General features: G+C 48.4%; 1 protein-coding gene across 1 annotated transcript in view; it reads right to left on the reverse strand.

The window, feature by feature from the left end:
* ABAT (4-aminobutyrate aminotransferase) overlaps positions 1-13853 on the reverse strand; it is an 85627-nt gene extending 71774 nt beyond the window's left edge. The window contains exon 1 of the mRNA XM_033839756.2: positions 13725-13853. The gene's annotated coding sequence lies outside the window, so the exon portion shown is untranslated. The remainder of the gene's footprint in view (positions 1-13724) is intronic.
* Between the last annotated feature and the right edge of the window lie 5181 nt (positions 13854-19034).

A 19034-nucleotide genomic window follows, 5' to 3' on the forward strand; every position in this document is an offset into this window, starting at 1 on the left:
CGACTCAGTTCAAATCCCAACTCCCGCAGTCAGTTTCTGGGAGTTGGTGCAAGATTTGTTAATAGCTCCTCATCTGTAAAATGGGTCTGAAATCCCATCCCAGGGTTGTTATGGGGTCCCAAGAGAGGGTAATTGCAGCACTCAGCACACTGCCGTGCACAGAAGGTGCTCAGTAAACAGAAGTGTCAGCCAATACGGGGAACGAGGCTTGCAAAGGGAGGGAATAAGGGAAATCCGTAGTCTGTTCCCACCCCCACCCACCAGCATACCCCACTGTGGAGGGGAAAGCCAATCCTTGTTCCAAAACTATACCATCTCTCCAGGCTCTGAGACCTCTCTGAAGCTCCTGGCTTCTTCATTCTCTTGCCAGCAAATTCCTGCCTTGAAAACCCATAAGGAACACAACAGATGCCCAGATTCATGAAAACATCATCAATCTTGTCGGCCCTGTCTGGATTTCCCATCCTGAAACAGGGACGGACCCATTTGATGAGATTTTAAGTGCTGGTGTAGATATAGCTCTCTCCCCCTCCCCCAGTTCTGTAAAACCCCAGCAGACATATATCTTGACATATTAAAACCTTCTCAATTATTCTACTCAGTGCAGAAAGAACCAAAACCCCATGCTGGCTACCAAATTGAAAAAGCAGTGCCAAGGGCAGAATGAGGGGTCTTAGGCCTGGGTATTCATCGGTTCAGTTCAGGGCACAGATCTGGGGATATTTTAAAATCCAGACTCAGTGTTGGAACTCTGCAGGTGAAATTCCTGAAGAATCTCACCCACTATTTTGAAAAGGAAAAAAAAGTACCATTCAAGTTTAGAAAATAAAATTCATAGAGAGCTGAAAACTGTCATGTTTGCCCCTTGGAAGCTGTGTGGTCTTAGGCAAGTGACTTGAGCTCTCTGAGCTGCTGTTTTCTCATCTGTGGGGTGATGAGTAGAGATGATGATGAATGAAGAGGAATGGCTCAAGTCCATGGCGCAGGGCCTGGCATCCCACAAATGCCCAGCAGGCAGGATACACTCTCCAGGCTGGGGAGAGAAGGGTTCCAGACCTGATATGGAGCTGGGCAGATGCTGCTGCCGGCAGAACTCGGGCTGCCTGCAAGGAAAAACTGTCACTTCCAGGAAAACCCAGACGCTCAGTGCCAGGAACTTTGGGATGAGGCTATAGGACCCATGTGTTACTACAGAGGTTGTCACACAGATTCTCCTGCAAAGAAGCAACTCTAGCTGCACTGAGAAGGTGCTTGGAACTGCCCTTAATCTGGAAGATTCCTGTTCTTTTCTTAGGGTAGTTGTTTTTGGTATAAAAACCAGCTCTTGAACGTGGTTCAAAAGCCTTGAGGTCTGGATCCTCTGACCTTTCCCACCTTCACGTACCGCAACTTCCCCTTCTCTCTAGGTTCTGCCACTTGGATCTAGTGTCCATCCTGTGTAGGTTTCTGTGCCAGAGCAACTTTGCAGTTGCTGTTCCCACTGCCTCCAATGCTTTTCCCTTGTTTCTGATTTCTTAATTCCTACTAACACTCAATTTTGATTCATGACACACCTCCTCTGGGAAGCCTCCCCTGATCTCTCTCCCACCAGATCAAACCTCCCCAAAGCCCCTGCCCACCCCATGCACACTCAGCCCCACATACCTCCCTCTTTGTGGCACCCCATTTACAGGACACCTCTGTTGTATAATTATTTGGGTCATGTCTGGTCACTTATAAAACTGTAAACTTCTTTAAGCTGTGTCTATGCTTAGGATCATACATCCATAAATTATACCGTTATTGAATTGTTAGTAAAAGTGTTGATTGGTTCAGCCTCTTTAGAGGCAATCTGGAATGTTCCATCATATTCTAAGGCTACAGTGGTTAAGACAATGTGGCGTGGGACAAAGAAACACACTTCACAAATGAAATAGAGAACAGAAAAACAGACTTACACTTATATGAATGCTTGATTTCCTATGAAGAGTCAGTGATATTGGGTCAATGGGATTATCCATATGGAAAGAAAAATTTATCATGATCCTGCCTCATTCGATACCTAAAAGTCAACCCCAGGCAGACTATAGAGATAAATATGAAACGCAAAATGTGAAAGCTACTAGAAAATTGAGGGGGCAATATGAATGACTTTAAATTTCTTAAATAGAACACAAAAAGCCTCAACCATGAAAAAAGATGAATATGAAATATGTAAAAATTAAAAATTCCAATAACCGAAAGTCACCATTGAAAATTAAGTCACGCCACAGAGTAGAATATACATAACATATAACTGGCAAAGGGATCACTATCCAGCATGATTAAACAACTCCTACAAAGCTATAAGAAAAAGAAAATAGACAAGTCCAAAGCTATAAGAAAAAGAAAATAGACAAGTCCAAAGCTATAAGAAAAAGAAAATCGACAAGTCCAAAGCTATAAGAAAAAGAAAATAGACAAGCGGGCTTCCCTGGTGGCGCAGTGGTTGGGAGTCCGCCTGCCGATGCAGGGGACACGGGTTCATGCCCCGGTCCCAGAAGATCCCACATGCCGCGGAGCGGCTGGGCCCGTGAGCCATGGCTGCTGAGCCTGCACGTCCGGAGCCTGTGCTCCGCAACGGGAGAGGCCACAACAGTGAGAGGCCTGCGTACCGCAAACAAAAAAAAAAGAAAGAAAAATGGACAAGAGATCTTAACAGGCACTTCATGAAACAGAAGCTTCAAATGGTCAACAGACATATAGAAAAGGTGATAGAATTCAGTTAGTAGAGAAATTTTTAAAACAACTACAGGGGCTTCCCTGGTGGCACAGTGGTTAGCAGGGGACACGGGTTCGAGCCCTGGTCCAGGAAGATCCCACATGTCGTGAAGCAACTAAGCCAATGCTCCACAACTACTGAGCCTGTGCTCTAGAGCCCGCGAGCCACAACTACTGAGCCCGCGTGCGTAGAGCCCGTGCTCTGCATGCAACAAGAGAAGCCACCGCAATGAGAAGCCTGCGCACTGCAACGAAGAGTAGTCCCCGCTCGCCGCAACTAGAGAAAGCCCGTGCACAGCAACGAAGACCCAATGAAGCCAAAAATAAAACAAACAAACAAAAAAACCCCCCACAACTACACACCCCCTGGAATGGCTAAAATATAATAGCAAGTCGAGGTGCTGGAGCTGGAAGGGGTATGAAGGAAGTGGAACCCTCATACACACTGCTGGTGGAGTCTAAAACACTTTGTTCTAGAATGTTCATGGCAACACAACTTATAGTAGTCTTGCTATGGACTGAATTATGTCTCACATGTCCAGTTTCTGGCCCTTCCTACCTCTGTGAACTTGGCCAAGAAACTTAAAACTCTCTGATTCTGTTTCCATGTCCACAGAAAGGTCAACCCCATCTGAAGTATTGACAGCATTAAATGAGATAATCCAAATAGAGCCCAGTGCCTGGCAGGTAGAAAGCATTCAACCACTCACCCTTATCATCCAACCTAATAACCACCCATACGCTGTTTCAAAGGGCAGTATTGTTGCCATTTTACAGACGAACAAACTGAGACCCAGAAGTCACAACCTCCAGGGCGCTCAGGGGGCCAGCAACACAGCTGCTTTCCAAATACAGGACTTCTTCCTTGACCCCATAGGAGGGTCTAAGAAACAGACCCCACCCCAAGCCCACAGCAGGACATTGAGGGGTTGCACAGGGTCGAATCTATCAATTACGCAAATGATCCGAGTTGCTGGTGGGTGGCTGCTGCTGGAAGGGCTTTGGGCTTTCTCCACCCACCACCAGCTTTATTCAGCATTTTTGACTTTCGAACCATGCTTTCTCATTTGCTGTGGCAGCTGGTCCTCCCAAACTCTGCTGTGATCATCAAGGGATAAGACATTATTATTCCTATTGATGGATGAGTAAACTGAGGCCAGCAAGAGCAGTGGGCATACCCAGAGGCATCCGTGTGGCTTAGTGTTAGACAGCAGGGGTCGGGGTCTGTAAGCCTGGGTTTCTCTCTAGACTTGCTGCTTTTACTATGAGAGCCCGGGAGTCAGTCATCCATTCTGAGCCTCCATTTCCTACCTCTGTAACCTGATCAGTCTTTCCTCCTTAGGTTGTGGTGAGCAATGGGATGAACAAAATACACATAAAACCCTCAGAATAGCCCTAGCACCCACCAAATTCTCAGCAAATATGAGTTGCCACTGTTGATAGGTCATTGCATTCGGATGGGCAGAGCCTGAGTTGAAACTCCGTCCAGGGTCCTCTGAATGTTTCCTCTTGTCCCTCTAGCTTATCATTACCCTGGCAGCCCAACCCTGGATCGCTCCTGGACGCTGTCCCCAGGTCAGAACGTCCATGCTCTTCTGTGTGTGGCTCTTCTTTGAGTCTTGCTTTCATCCCCTGGGAGGACTGTGCACTTAGGGCTGGGGCAGGATGCCAAGCATGCAAATTCGCATGCAGGCAGTAATTTGCACAAATGCTCCTTGGTGTGCTCATTTCCAGCCTGTCCCCAGAATGGCACTTGCAAAGCCAGCAGAGAGCTATTTACAGCTCTGGGCAAAGAGGGGAGGCAGACTCTGATCTTACGCAGGAAAGCCCTGCTGAGGTGACGGCTTGCTCTTTTGGCTGCTTTAAGAGGCTGTTTGGCCAATCTTGCCCTGAAGGAGCTTCGAGGTCCTGAAAGCTTTTGCTAGAAGGCCAGTGATCCGCCCCAGGGATTGTCTGATTCCCTCAGGGAACCCACACTCAAAGGGAGGGGAGCAGTGTCCCTGGACTCCCACCAACAGCTGCCAATGGACTCTAAACATCTCGAGAAAGGGACGCAGGAGACCTGTCAAAACCATGGACAGCTCTAGCCTCTCCGACGCTGCTCTAGATGAGGGGTTGACAAACTGTGGTGGGGGGGCATCTGGTCCCCCAGCCTGTTTTTGTAGATAAAGTTTTATTAGCACACAGATTCGTCCATTCATTTACATTTCACGGTACAGTTTGAGCAGTTGCGATCGTAACTGTGTGGCCCACAAAGCCTCAAATATTTACTACCTGCCCTTTAAAGAAAATATTTGCGGAGCCCTACTCTATGTGAAGCCCCCACCATCTCATCTTTTAACAGGCTTCTCCGTCTGCTCCTTCTACAACCAGTCCACTCTCCACGAATCTTCCAGAAGGATATTGCTCAAGTGCTAATCAAATCAGGTCACCTCCTTGTTTAAAACCCTTCCAGGTTCCCCAGGGGTCTCTAGGTCAAGTCTGAACTCATTACCTAGGGTCACCAGGCTGTCCATGATCTGGCCCCCCTGCAGCTTCCCTCTCCTAGCCCATCCACCCTGGGTGGGCTCCACCATATGCCTCCCCCATCCTCTGAACATTGGTTTTATAGAAAAAAAAATTGCATCTCAATGGAAAACTATGCATCGTTTACATACAACACAAACTTTTAAGATATCTGAGTCTAGCCCTGCTCATTATCTTCGAGCTATTTTTTTCAACTCTTTGTAAGTTGTAGGAATCTGATAGAGAAGCCAATTCTGTCTTGTCCAACCATTTTATTTTGTCTCCATTTGTAATGCATTTAAGCATTCCTTGACTCTGTAGACAATTGTGCTTTATTTGACTTTTCCTTTGAACCAGTTCCAACATCTGCTTGGTTCTCTCATTGAATGAGCTTACTAAAATCACTGACAAGTGTTTGTTTTTGCATCTGTATTTGGAACCATGATTTTATTCTCCCCCCCGCCCCGCCCGCCCCCGGCACCTTTTTCCTGAAGATTTTCTTTTAACAGTTTTCCATGAAGTCTCTGAGCCCCTGTTCATGTTCTATCTGTTGAGAATATCTTTCCTGGCTTTTCTGACTTTTCCCCCTGAAATTTCCTTCCCAGCATCCCCAGGGACAGGGAACCTCTTCCTTCTCTGAGCTCTGACCACTATCCGCTCCCACACGCACACCTGGCACTCATCTCTCTGAACGGTTGTTTATAGGCCTGTCGCCTGACAGCTAGCCTAGAAGATCCTCTGGTGTAGTAGCTGGGTGTTCATCTCTCCCTCACCATGCACACACACGCACACACACACACACGCACGCACACACACACACCACTAGTTCTGTCAGGACACACGGAAGTTGTGCAATAAATGGGTACACTCACAGGAATGAATGAATGCAGATGGCAACACTGCCCACCTAGACAGAAGCCACTAAGAGGGAGACCTTGTATTCCTTGTTAATACCACACACGTGATGCCGATGTCTGGCATCTACGAAGTACTCAATAAATACTTGTTGAATAAATGGCAAGATAGCACTTCAGCCCCTGTTTTTGGCCTACTTTTGAATCATCTCCCAGCTCTCCACGTTTGAAAAGCAAACCTAGTAGCCTCAGAATGCTACCCTCCCACCCCATATTTTCATGTGTCACCACCATGGTGCTTCAACTGCTCCCCTCTAAGGAATGGATGGCCGTCTCTCTGTTCTGCCTCACGGTCTTCATTTGATCTTGAGCGAGACGCTGCCCCTCCGGTTTTCCAGGGGGTAAAGCAAGGTCAGTTTAGCCATTCCAAGAGATAAAATACATCAGGCAAAGAGATGAATGGCCAGTAACGCGCTAATGATGTTCCAGCCCAGACACCATGTACAGTGTAACAGATGCTGTCAATATAACACATCAGCGAAGTTGCAAGGGATTAGCTCTGAGTTGCGAGGGTTATAGAGACAGCCTAGGACAGGCTTCCCAAACTACTCGAATGTGCACATGAACCCCCCATCCCACCAGGATAGTGTTAAAATGCAGACTGCATTTTGTAGGCCTGAGGGGGTCCCAAGAGCCTGAATTTCTAACCAGTTCCCCAGTGATGTCATGCTGCTGGGCACTGGACCACACTTGGGTAGCAGGGTTCTAGGGGTGCTAGGACATGGTGGGTTCCGGCTTTGAAGGAATTCTCAATGCAGTGGCTGAGCGGCAGATGTCCAGCATGTTGCTGACAGTCCAAAGCAATAAATGTTAGCACCCAAATGGGAGATGCTGGCAGTTAAGCTGTGAGACCTCTGAGGATGGACAGGCTGGCGGAGGTGGGAGAAGTCTGGTGCAGGGTTCCCAAGGGACATGGAAACTGGGTTGGGAGCATTCTGGGGGGCAGTGATTCAACGTAATTCTGGTGGTGGGACCGCAATTCTGGTGGTGGGGCCCATCAATCTTTGTTTTAACACACCCTCCAGGGGATTCTGATGCTCAAGTGTGAGAATCACTGCGCTAGGCAGAAAGGGGTAGAATATTCCAGTCGGAAGAAGAGTGTTTTGTTTCACATATTAGAGTTTCAGGCACATGTCCAAACCCTGTAAATTGCATTCATTATTTCATCCATCCATCCATCCATCCATCCCCCCATCCAACATCCAACAAGTAAGTCCTGAATGCCCACTATGTACCCTGTTAGGCACAAGAGATATGACTGAAGTTGTAGATACACACAACTGTCTAAGCCTCTAAACCACTGATTCTCAGCCAGGGGACAAGTGGCCCCCCAGGGGACATTTGGCAATGTCTGGAGACATTTTTGGTTGTGACAGCTTGGGGGGAAGTATGCTACTGTCACCGAGTGGAGTAAAACCCAGAAATACTGCTAAACATCCTATAGTGCAGGGACAGCACCCCCAAACGCACCCCAGCAATGGCACTAGTGCTGTCAAGAAACTTTGCTCTAAACTGGGAGCCCCTTGTGACCTAAACGGGAAGGAAATCCCAAAAAGAGGGGATATATGTATACGTATAGCGGATTCACTTTCCTGTACGGTAGAAACTAACACAAAGTAACTATACTCCAACAAAAATTAATAAAAATAAATAAATAAACTGGGAGCCCCTTGTGGGCAGGAACTGTATTGTAGTCACCTTGACATCCCGAGGTCGCAAGACAGTGCCTGACCCCCAGGAGCTGAGCAAATGTTTAAATGCAAGAGGAAATGGCAACACAAAGATATACGTAGGTATATAAAGAAGTCTTACAACAGCAACAAAAAGACAAACGACCCAATTCAAAAATGGGCAAAGGACTTGAATGAACCTTTCTCCAAAGAAGACATACACATGGCCAACCAGCACATGAAAAGATGCTCAGCGTCACTAATCATCAGAGAAACGCAAATCAAAACCACAATGAGACACCCCTTCACACCCACGAGGATGACAATAATACGTCGTAATAACAGTAATCAGAAAATAATGTGTTGATAAAAATGTGGAAAAATTGGAACCCTCACACATTGCTGGTGGGAATGTAAAATGGTGTAGTCTGGCATTTCCTCAAAAGGTTAAGCAAAAAATTACTATATGACCCAGCAGTTCCACTTCCCAAAGAACTGAAAACAGATCTGTGAACCAAAAGCTGTACATACATGCCCAGAGCTGCAGCACTTACAACTGTCAAAAGTTGGAAACCCAAATGTCCATCGACTGACAGATGGATAAACAAACTGTGGTCTATCCATGCAATAGAATACTATTTAGCCATAAAAAGGAACGAAGTACTGATACGTGCTACAACGTGGAGAAGCCAGACCCAACAGGCCACATACTGGATGATGCCATTTCTATGAAATATTCAGAATAGACAAATCTATTGAATCAAAAAAGAGATTAGTGGTCGCCAGGGGCTGGGGGAAGGGAGAGTGACAAGGGTTCCTTTCGAGGTGATAAAGGAGTTCTGGAACTAGGAGTGGTGAGGGATGCACAACACTGTGAATGTACTTAATGTCACTGAAGTGTACACTTTAAAATGATTCAAATGGCAAATTTTATGCTATATGTATTGCACAATAAATGCTCGTCCAGTCTCTACTGTGTGCCAGGAAAGGTGCTCTGTACTTGGGACAGGAGGGAATGAGACCTGACTGTATGATCTCTACTCCCCAGGGATACGGAAGGGGAGAAAAGACAGCAAACAGTCATGGACCCAAGGAGGCCTCAGATGTAAGTGCTGGGAGTTCCGAGGAAAAATCGATCTCCAGGCTGGGGCCAGGGAGGGTCAGGGAGAGAGCTTTTGAAGAAGGAGGGCAATTTGCCCTTGGGGAGTCGAGCCCACTATGGAAAGAATGTGTGACTAGAGGCCATATCACGCTATGCCATTCCGGGGATGGGTAAGACAATTTAATGCCTGAGACGCCTGGGCTAGTCAGACACAAGGGAGAGGGAGGAGTGCAGACACCTATAGAAACCCCTCCCGGACTTTCTGCAGGGATGCAGTGGAGGGAGGGGGGTTGGTGATTCAGCCTGGGTGTTCTTGAAGCCCTCAGGCTCCCACGAGGCTTTTTTCCCCTGCATCCTGGCAAGGGGGGCTGGCAAGCAGACAGAGATGGAGAGAGCCAGCGCTCACATTACCTAAGGGGGACCAGGTACCAGGTGTTTGAACAGGGTTTCAGCTAATCCTCAGAGTAACCCAGAGGTAGGTTCTACCATTGCCTCCCTCCCTCCCTCTTCCTTCCTTCCTTCCTTCCTTCCTTCTTCCTTCCTTCCTTCCTTCCTTCCTTCCTTCCTTCCTCCCTCTCTCCCTCCCTCTGGTCAGTGTGACCTCAAGACCCATTGGGATGCTGGTAGAAAGAATCCGCTGTGGCCAGGGAAGAGGCTCAGCCTGTGGACGTGAGGCCTCAGATTCCTGTCTCCTGGCCCCAGAACTCTTAGGAAGCTCAAAGGTCTGAGTTTCAGCCACTGGCAGCTTCTGGCCTGATCACTTCCCAGGAGAGAGGGACCAGGGTGTGCAGGAATGTCCAGTCCTTGGACCCCGCCCGCCACACTGACCTGGGGGCCAGGCAGCTGAAAGAGCCCCAGCCTGGGCTGTAGAACTCGGGCTACAGTCCCCCTGCCATCCTTCCTGGCTGAGGGACCCTGAGCAAGCCACAACCTCTGGGGACTGTGCTTGGCTCATCTGTAATGCACAGGAAGCTGGCTAGAGGATTCCTTTTCTTCTCCTTCCCCCGATAGATTCATTTACATATATATATGTATAGGTATATACACAGACACACAGGCCCATTTCATGCTCCTTGCTTCCCTATATGTATTTACATATACTTACTAAAATACTGTATATACTGATGCTGTAACTTTAGTGTTTTCACTAAATCATGTCTTGGAGGTCTTTCCAGGTCAGGAATGTAGCTCTCCCCCATTCTTCTAAAAAGACGGCTTATATTCCCATGTAATGGAACCCCTTCCCATCTTGGATTGCCAAGCCCTTAGGCGAACATTCCTGCATTCTACTGTGTGCTTGTGTGAGCATTTCTACAGGAGATTCTTAGAAGTGGGATGGCCGGGCCCAAGGGCACGCAGTTTAAATTCTGAAAGAGACTGCCGAAGGATCTGAGAAGGCCCCAGAACTAAGTGATTCCTAAAACTGTTTCTTGCATGGATGTTTCTTCGACTTCTAGCAGGGAAGGGGGTAATGCCTTTAGAAGAGTCCTTTCACTTCTGTGGGCCTCCGTTTGCTCACCTGTAAAATGGGAAACCTACAGTAACATACATGGAGGTGCTCCAGACTTTCCTGTTGAAACGTGAGGGGTTAATACTGCCCTCAATATCGGCAGGCTCAGCAGGTGAACACACCGCTTCCATGATGCACAAACCAGAACGAGGAACCTGAACGAGAAGGATGCTCTCTTATGTCAATCATCCACTATGAGTGGGGCACCTGTATTAGATCAGCAGTTCTCAAGGGGGGAGGACATCTGACAATGCTTGGAGATGATTTTAGTTGTCATAAATGGAAATGGTTGCAAGTGGCTTTACTGGGTAGAGGGTAGGGATGCTGCTAGACATCCTACAGTGCACAAGACAGCCCCCTGCCCCCCGCAACAAAGAATGATCCGGCCCCAAATGGCAACACTGCTGAGGATAAGAAACCCTGCTCTAGACCTCTCTCTTATCTGATGCCTACCCCCCAACAAACCCAATTCAAAGATAAGGAAACTGAGGCTCAGAGAGGTGGATGACCTGCCCAAGGTCCCCCGTCAGCAGTAATGGGAGTAGACTCCCGGCTCCAACTGACTTTAGGGTCTGCGGTGCATTCCAAATACTGTACGGTCTCTCTGGGAAGACATCACCCTTGTCTCCAAACAGGGGCTGACTGTTCGCTGCCTTTACCCCTGACAGATTATCTACACAGCGAGTCATAAGTTTTACCTAAAAGCACAACCTCCCTACCCAGGTTTAGAGGTTTTATGACTTGTAATCATAATCACTGCTTCCACCCACTTGCCCTGTGCCATGCACTTTACAAAGATTAACTCATTTTACCCTGATAAGGACATTGAGGGAACTGAGTCACAGAGAATTTAATAATTCCTCCAAGAAACATACTAAGTAGCAGATTTGGGCTCTAGACCCTGATAAGAGGGGTTCAGAGACCCATCTCTCAACCCCCATGCACTACAGTTCTCCCTCATACTCTGAACTTTCACCTCGGCACCTTGGACTTGGATCCCTGCTCTACATTGGAGCACAATAGCCAACCCCTTAGCTGGAGGCAGGGGGAGTTTCTGCCTCAAGACCCTCCCATTTGTAGGGACCTGGTTGCTGTTGACCCAGTGGGCTGGTGGGTATCCAATGCCTCAGGAAAAGGAGCAGGCTCTAAGCCGGGGCGCGACATTGCGGCAGGGAACTCGGGGTCGGAGGGAAAAGGCAGGGATCGAGGTGGGGGGCCCTGGAGGGAGGGGCCGTGACTTCCAGGTCTTGGGGAGAGCTCTGCCCAAAGTGCCTGGAGCAAGCCTCACCTGCAGCAGATATTCCTGCAGCAGCGTCGGCTCCAGACTGTTGCAACTGATCTCATTTGCTATCCCGAGTCCATTTGTATTCTGGCAAGCCTAGATTGGGCAGCGGGCTCAATACAAAGATCCCAAGGTCTGAGTGGTGAAGTGCAAAGCCCTGGGAATGGATCTACAAGGTGGCTTGTTGGGGGACGGCGCTGGGTTCCAGCTCGGTCTGCTCCTAGCTGCGTGACATTGGCAGAGCCTCTGTACCACCTCTGGTAAGTGGGGACCACAGTGCCCAGAAGTCCCGGTTCTAAATATGAGGGCAAGAGGTAGTGTCCAGGACCCCGGCAGCCCAGGAGTCCCGGAGAGGCTGTGACCAGCTTCGCTACCCACTGGCTAGGTGACCTTGAGCAAGTCTCTTCCCCTCCTCGTGCCTCTCTTTGCTCAACTGTCAAATGAAGGAGCAAGATCTTTGATCTGGAGTCCCTGGGAGGTCTAAGGACTCCCGACTGGGCCATTTTTCTCTCTCCAGGGCTGACCTCTTTGGGCGTCCAGGACACACGCTTCTCCTACTCCACCTCTAGGGTGAACTCCAAAGAGCAAAGCAAAGCTCCTTGCCTTTCTCTCCCCTGCCTCCCGCCCCCATCCTGGCCTGCCAGATTACAGCGGTGCCCAGCCCCGCTCAGGTCACCAACATCCTGTCCCTTAGTCCAGCTTCACTGAAGCCAGCCCAACAGATGGTTCCTGCAGCATCTCCCCTGGCCAAGGGCCTAGGGAATTCCACCAGGCAATGCCCACAGGAGCTGGGGGAGGGGCAGCCCCAGGGAGCAAATTGGGGCCCTTCTGTCTGCACTGACACCCTCTTCTCTAGAAGAGGGGTTGGCCTGCCTCAGGGGAGGATATTCTGAACACAGTCCTTTGTGTGTGTGTGTGTGTGTGTGTGTGTGTTTGTGTGTGTGTGTGTGTTGGCGGGGGGGGGGTGGTCCCTGCTGGTCCTGCTGCCTCAGAGCCCATCTCTGTTGGCAGTTTGGAGGCTCCTGGAATGATCTCTAGGCTCAGGATCCCAGCTTTAAGAGTTTCAGTCTTACTAAACCTCATCCTCTGGCCTTACCTCTGGCCAGGGTGGGTGAGGAAAGGTGAGATGGAATTAGGTGGGAAGGATGGGACTGGGAATGGTGGATGGGGGCGGGGGGGGGGGTGTTAGTGGGATGGGGTTTGTGTAAAAGGGTTACAGAGGGGTGGATTGAGGTGGGTGACTGGTGCAGACGGTGACCAGACCCTGGCCCTGTTTCTGAGTATGAAAACCCCTTCTGTTACATCTTGACTGGAGAAAGAGGGGAAATCCCCCAAATGCCTTCAGTGTGGAGGTGTCTGAGGCAACCAACCATCGTCTCTCTCTTACGGATGGGGGGGGGGGTGGGAGGAGGTAGGTAATCATCCACCTCTGAAGGCAAATCGCAGAGTCCAGTTTCTGAGTTGGGGGGCCCAGGGAGGTCTGTATCGCGTTTGAGGGTGACATGCAGAATCTCTGGAGAGGGATATCCTTCTCTTAGGGAGGGGCTTATTTCCCCTCCTGGAGGAAACACACCGTTATCTATGAGCTGAGAAGGCTGGGTGGGGAGAAGAATCCAAACTTAGTTTTTTAGGGAAGGGGAAGGGGCATGGGTCTCCAAAGAGATCAAGGGGCCCTAGATACCTGGGGAGGCTGGAACCCACTTTGAGGGGGCACGTTCCATTCCAAGGGGTAAAGTAGGAAGAGGAATCCTATCTTTAGAGCCGGGGGCCAGGAAGGAAAGGCCCATTTCTGAAGGGAAAAGGAAACTATCTTGCTCTCTGGGAGACGAGAGACCCTCTCTTTTCGGGGGGGGGGGGTGCGGGGGACCCGCGTCTCGGGAAGATGAGGGCTCCGTCTCTGTGAGAAGATGCCCCGTTTTTGCTCCCTGGGGCAGGGCCGAAGGATTCCGTCTCAGCTCCCGCGGAAGGGCTCGTCTCACGCGACCCAGCGCCAGGTCCTTACCTCCAGGCCCCTGCTTCAACGTTCGGACTCCGACCTGCCAGGCACCGACTTCAGGGATCCGCGCCCTGAGCTCCGGTTCCTCCCGGTCTCTGCCCAGCTTCCCCCAGCGACTCGCCGGGCTCCGTGGCTCCGCCGAGAGGCTCTGGCCAATCAGCGCTGCCGGTTCCGGCCCTCGCTCGCACCGCCGCCAATCAGCGCGTCCGCCACGGGCCACCGCCCCCGGGAGGGAGGGGGAAGGAGGGACGGGGGCACAGTCCGGCCTCCGGGGGCGGAAGAACTGGGGGCCTGGAGGAGGGACTGCGAGGGCCGGGAGCGAGGGTCCGGGCTGTGGCGGCTGCCGCGAGGAGCCCCCACCAAGCCTAACTGATGGGGGGGTGGGGAGCCCGTCTCTAAAAGCGGGGTGGCTCTATAGTTTGATTTCACCTAGACTTTAATTACCCCCTGACCATTTTCTGGACCCTCGCGGCTGCGGGCTAGTGTAGCTGCCCCATCTGCACCCTGCGGCCCGGATTCCGGGCTCTGGAAACCTAGATTCGGAGTCAGACAAGGTTCCGTATGAAAGGGAGGGGAAAGAGCATCGGGCCCTTCCCCGCCTCCACGTACCCCCCCACCCCCCCCCCGCCTCACGTGCTCCCCCCCACCCTTGCAGGTGCTCAGGGCCCTCTCATTCTCTGCCCTAAGAGCTGCCATTCACTTAACACCTCCTAGCCCATCAACTCCGGAAGACGAATAGCTAGTGCATCCTGGGGTCATGCAAAGATCACTGGACTAGGAGTACATGGTTCATTCTGCACGATCTAGGGCAGGTCACTCCGCCCCCCTGATACTCAATTGCCTCAATAGTAAGTGGAGACAGCTGTGATAGTACCTCCTTCATGGGCATAAGAGAGGTGGTAGATGTGATAAAGGTGCTTTTATAAAAATTAAAATGCTGTATGAAAACTAGTTAATACTAAAGTGTGAATGACTGATAGCCCCGTAGCTTTCTAAAGGTATTTAGAAAGAGGATGTGTTCATTCAATGGTAAAATCAAAACACAAGAAACTACCCATCAGAACAACATGAGATGACCAAGTGCTCATAATGAATGGATGAATGGGGATTCCAGAACTTAAAAGGCCAAGGAAGAATACAGCTTGGGTTTTCCCACTCAGCATGATCAGGTAACTATTTCCTTAGTCTGCTGGAATCTTGCAAAACCCTGAGGTCCTTCCTTCCTGCCTTCCACGAATCCAGGCTGCCCTATCTCTGATTAGGTGAGCAGGACTATAGTCCTAGGAATTAAGATAAATATAAAGCAAACAAATACATTTTAAAACCGCCAAACAGGGACTTCCCTGGTGGTGCAGTGGATAAGACTCCACGCTCCTAATGCGAGGGGCCTGGGTTCGATACCTAGTCAGGGAACTAGATTCCACATGCATACTTCAACTAAGGAGCCCACCTGCCACAACTAAGACCTCATGCAACCAAATAAATAAATATTAAAAAAAAAAAAACAACTCAAGCAAACCACCTGCCCCCTAGTGTGGTCTGTGACTGTAGGGACCAAAAGAAATAATAAGAGTAATACGAAGGAATAGACGAAATATAATTGATCCACAGTTCTACTAAAACTGAGCTTTGCCAGTCTCTTTGGTATGTTAATCCTGTCACCTTGCAGAACTTTATGAGGCCTGGGGTATAAATCGAGCAATTTTTCCTTAAAACCTAAGCCACACAGGTAATCCCTTTCATTGCCCAAGACACACTCAAAGAAATAAAATGATCAGTAAATATGGGAGGAAATAAAGTTTGTCAGAGAAAGGCAAATTAAAGAGATGGAAAATTTCATCTACAAAAATGGCCTCGTTTTTATTATAATAACCATTATTTGTGGAGGTTTCAAGGTAGTGGACAATTTCATAAATTGCTGTTGGGAGTATCAATGTTCAAAGCCTTTCTGGAAAGAAACTGAGTACTCCTATTTAAAAAAATCTGAAAAATGAGCTTACCCTTTGAACTAGCAGTTAAACCTTTATGAATTTATCCTAAAACAATGAATGATGCATAAGTTTAGTGATAAAGTGATTTACTGTCACTTTGTTTCTTGTAGCAAAAAACTGGAAACAACTTAAATGTACAACAGGGACTCGGAAGGGACATCTGTTACATGATACCGAATGCCTCCAATAACGCATAGGTGTTGAATATTGAATGGTATGGAGTTGAATAAAACATAGTATTGGATGTTGAATGGTTGACTCAAAATATTAAGTGAGTAAAAGATATTCACCTAAAAAGTTTATTTGGTGTTGTTCTATTTTTGGTAAATTTATATAAATAGATACAGATAAATCAGTGCTATCCAATAGAACTTTCTGTGATGGTGGAAATGTTCTTATCTGTGCTGTTCAACATGGTAGCCACCAGCCATAGGTAGGTACGGAACACTTGACATGTCACTAGTCGAATGAGAAACTGAATTTTAAAATATTATCTAATTTTATTATTTATTAATTTAGGCTGTGCCGCACGACTTGTGGGATCTTAGTTTCCCCAACCAGGGATCAAACCTGGGCCCTCGGCAGTGAAAGCATGCATCCTGACCACTGGACTGCCCGGGAATTCCCTAATTTTAGTTTTAAGTTAAATAGTCACACATGGCTAGTGGCTATCACACTGGACAGCACCAATATAGATGATAGATGATAGATAGATAGATAGATAGGCTGAAAAAATAAATGCCCAGAAGTAGTTCCCTCTTTATGTTGAAATTGTGGATGATTATAATTTTACTTTATCTGCATGTCACTAATTTCTAATTATTCTATAATGAATATATATTGCTTCTGTACTAAGAAAAAAATATTTAAAATGAAAAACAAAAGGCAAAAGTCTAAGTCAAATGCAACCCACCATCTGTTTATATGACCTGCAAGCTAGGATATAAAATAGGTTTTACATTTTTAATAGTAGAAAAAAGTCAAAAGAAGAAGACTATTTTGTATCTCAAGAAAATTGTGTAAAATTCAAATTTCGTTGTGCCTAAAGTTTTACTGGAACACAGCCATTCCCACCCACTTCTGCATGTCTGTGGCTGTCTTTGTGCTACCACAGCAGAGCTGAGGACTACTGGCGACAGAGACCACACAGCCTGCGAAGCCAAACATGTTCACCATCTGGCGTTTTTAGGAAAGTTTGCCAGGCCCTGGTCTAAGGCAGTCAGGGGAGACAAAGTGTGTGGAGTCATCTTCATCTGTTCATTCATTCATGCGTCTGTGTACGGAGCATCCGCTGTGGGTTAGGCCCTGGTGCTGGGCATCCAAGGAGGTGCTGCGTTGTTTCTGGTTCAGGGAGGGTGTGAGAGGGATATTTAGAGCGAGGGGCTTTGCAAGCTGGTTCTCAAATAGCTTCATTGTAACACTTATGAAGGAAACTGTCAGCAGGTAGAGAAAGCCCTGCTCACGTTAGCATTTTTTTTTGCCTGCATTTTCCTCAGCTCTGAGGCTTTCCTGTGGGGCTGCAGGTGTCTTCCAGGGGATGCTGAGAATGTCTTCCAGAGGCTGGCTGAGGCCCAGGATGGGAACTCCTGCCAGAAAAGCAGCTCTGCCTGTGAGGGTTCCCACTGCACCTCCTGAGAGGAGAAATGAGGACAATGGAGCCTGAGGCTCTTGGGGCTCTGAGCAGGAAAGACCCTCAGCAATCAGCAACTCACTGTACAGAAAACGAAACTGAGGCTGAGAGACGAGGATGAACTTGCCCAGAGACAGATTAAAATGTGTGCCTTATTTCTGAGGTCTGTGCTTTCCATACTCCCTGCTCACAAACTAATAAAGGGGTGTCATAGAGGGCATTTGGGTATAAGGGAAAGGGGACCAGTTTGGGACTTGATATTGATTTCCAGTTTCACCTTCCAGTGGCCATGTGACACTGGACAAGTCATTTACCCCTCCTCAGCCTCTGTGTTTTCATCTGTAAACTGGGTAATTAAAGTATCTACCACAAGATCCACATGTAAAAGAATGAAGTTGGACCTTTACTTCACACCATATAAAAAATTAACTCATAATGGATCAAAGACCTAAATACGTCTTAAAACTATAAAACTCTTAGAAGCAAACACAGGATGATGTTCCCAGGGTGGGAGCAGGTACATCAGCCATCATGGCCAGAGGTCACCTGGAAGGCTGGGACATAAGTGGACGCCTGAATGCAAACCTGGATGGGATTTCCTTGCACTGATTCCCATATATTTTGTTCCTTGTGCTGGGCTCCTGGAAGATCCAGGGCTGCCTGCAACTTTCCTTACCTGAAGGACAGATAAAACGGGGACAGCGTTTGATCCCTGGTCCAGGAAGATCCTGCCTCTGACAGTTAAGAGGGGTATGACTTTACATAGACAACTTAAGTTCTCCCAGCCTCAGTTCCACATCTGTGAAATGGGGATGATGATGATGATGCCTGCATGACTGGGGTCCCCTGAGTGTCCAGTGGGAGAAATGTCTGCAGAGCACATAGTGGAATGGTTGGCACACAGTAAGCACGCCACGATATTAGCCATTATTATGAACATCATCAAATCATCACAGTCAGTGTGGGTTCCTCCTGGAACCAGGATTTGATAGCTTTATCTGGGAAGTGATCCCAGGAGACCCCAGTACAGGGTTGGGTGGTGAGATAGAGAAGGAAAGGTGGATGATAAAAAGGTTTCTACGGGCGAGCAGAGCGGCATTCCCCTGGGGAACGCAGGAGCCGGCCTGGCTTACTGAGCACAGAGCAGGGCTCAGTATGTGTCTAATTGAACTGAAACAAAGTAGAGGAAACAGTATCATTTTTACTTTTTATTCTTCCTGAATTGAACATGGCCATAAAGATCCAGGCTTCCCTGGTGGCGCAGTGGTTAAGAGTCTGCATGCCAATGCAGGCGACGCAGGTTTGATCCCTGGTCCAGGAAGATCCCACATGCCATGTAGCAACGAAGCCCGTTCACCACAACTACTGAGCCTGCATGCCACAACTACGGAAGCCTGCACACCTAGAGCCCGTGCTCCACAACAAGAGACGCCACCGCAATGAGAAGCCCGTGCGCCGCAACGAAGAGTAGCACCACCTGCCCCCGCACTGCTCACCGCAACTAGAGAAAGCCCGCGTGCAGCAACGCAGCCAAAAATAAGTAAATTAAAAAAAAAAAAAATCCAGGGTTTGTGGGAAGCGGACATTTGGTTGACTGATGTTTCAAATACATTTCCCACAGAAAAGGTCTTCATGAAAACGAATCTTGGGGGTCCCTGGGAGTTTGCAGACATGAAGTACACGCAAGTACTCATA

This window comes from Tursiops truncatus, chromosome 15 (assembly GCF_011762595.2).
Source record: "Tursiops truncatus isolate mTurTru1 chromosome 15, mTurTru1.mat.Y, whole genome shotgun sequence".
Taxonomy (NCBI): domain Eukaryota; kingdom Metazoa; phylum Chordata; class Mammalia; order Artiodactyla; family Delphinidae; genus Tursiops; species Tursiops truncatus.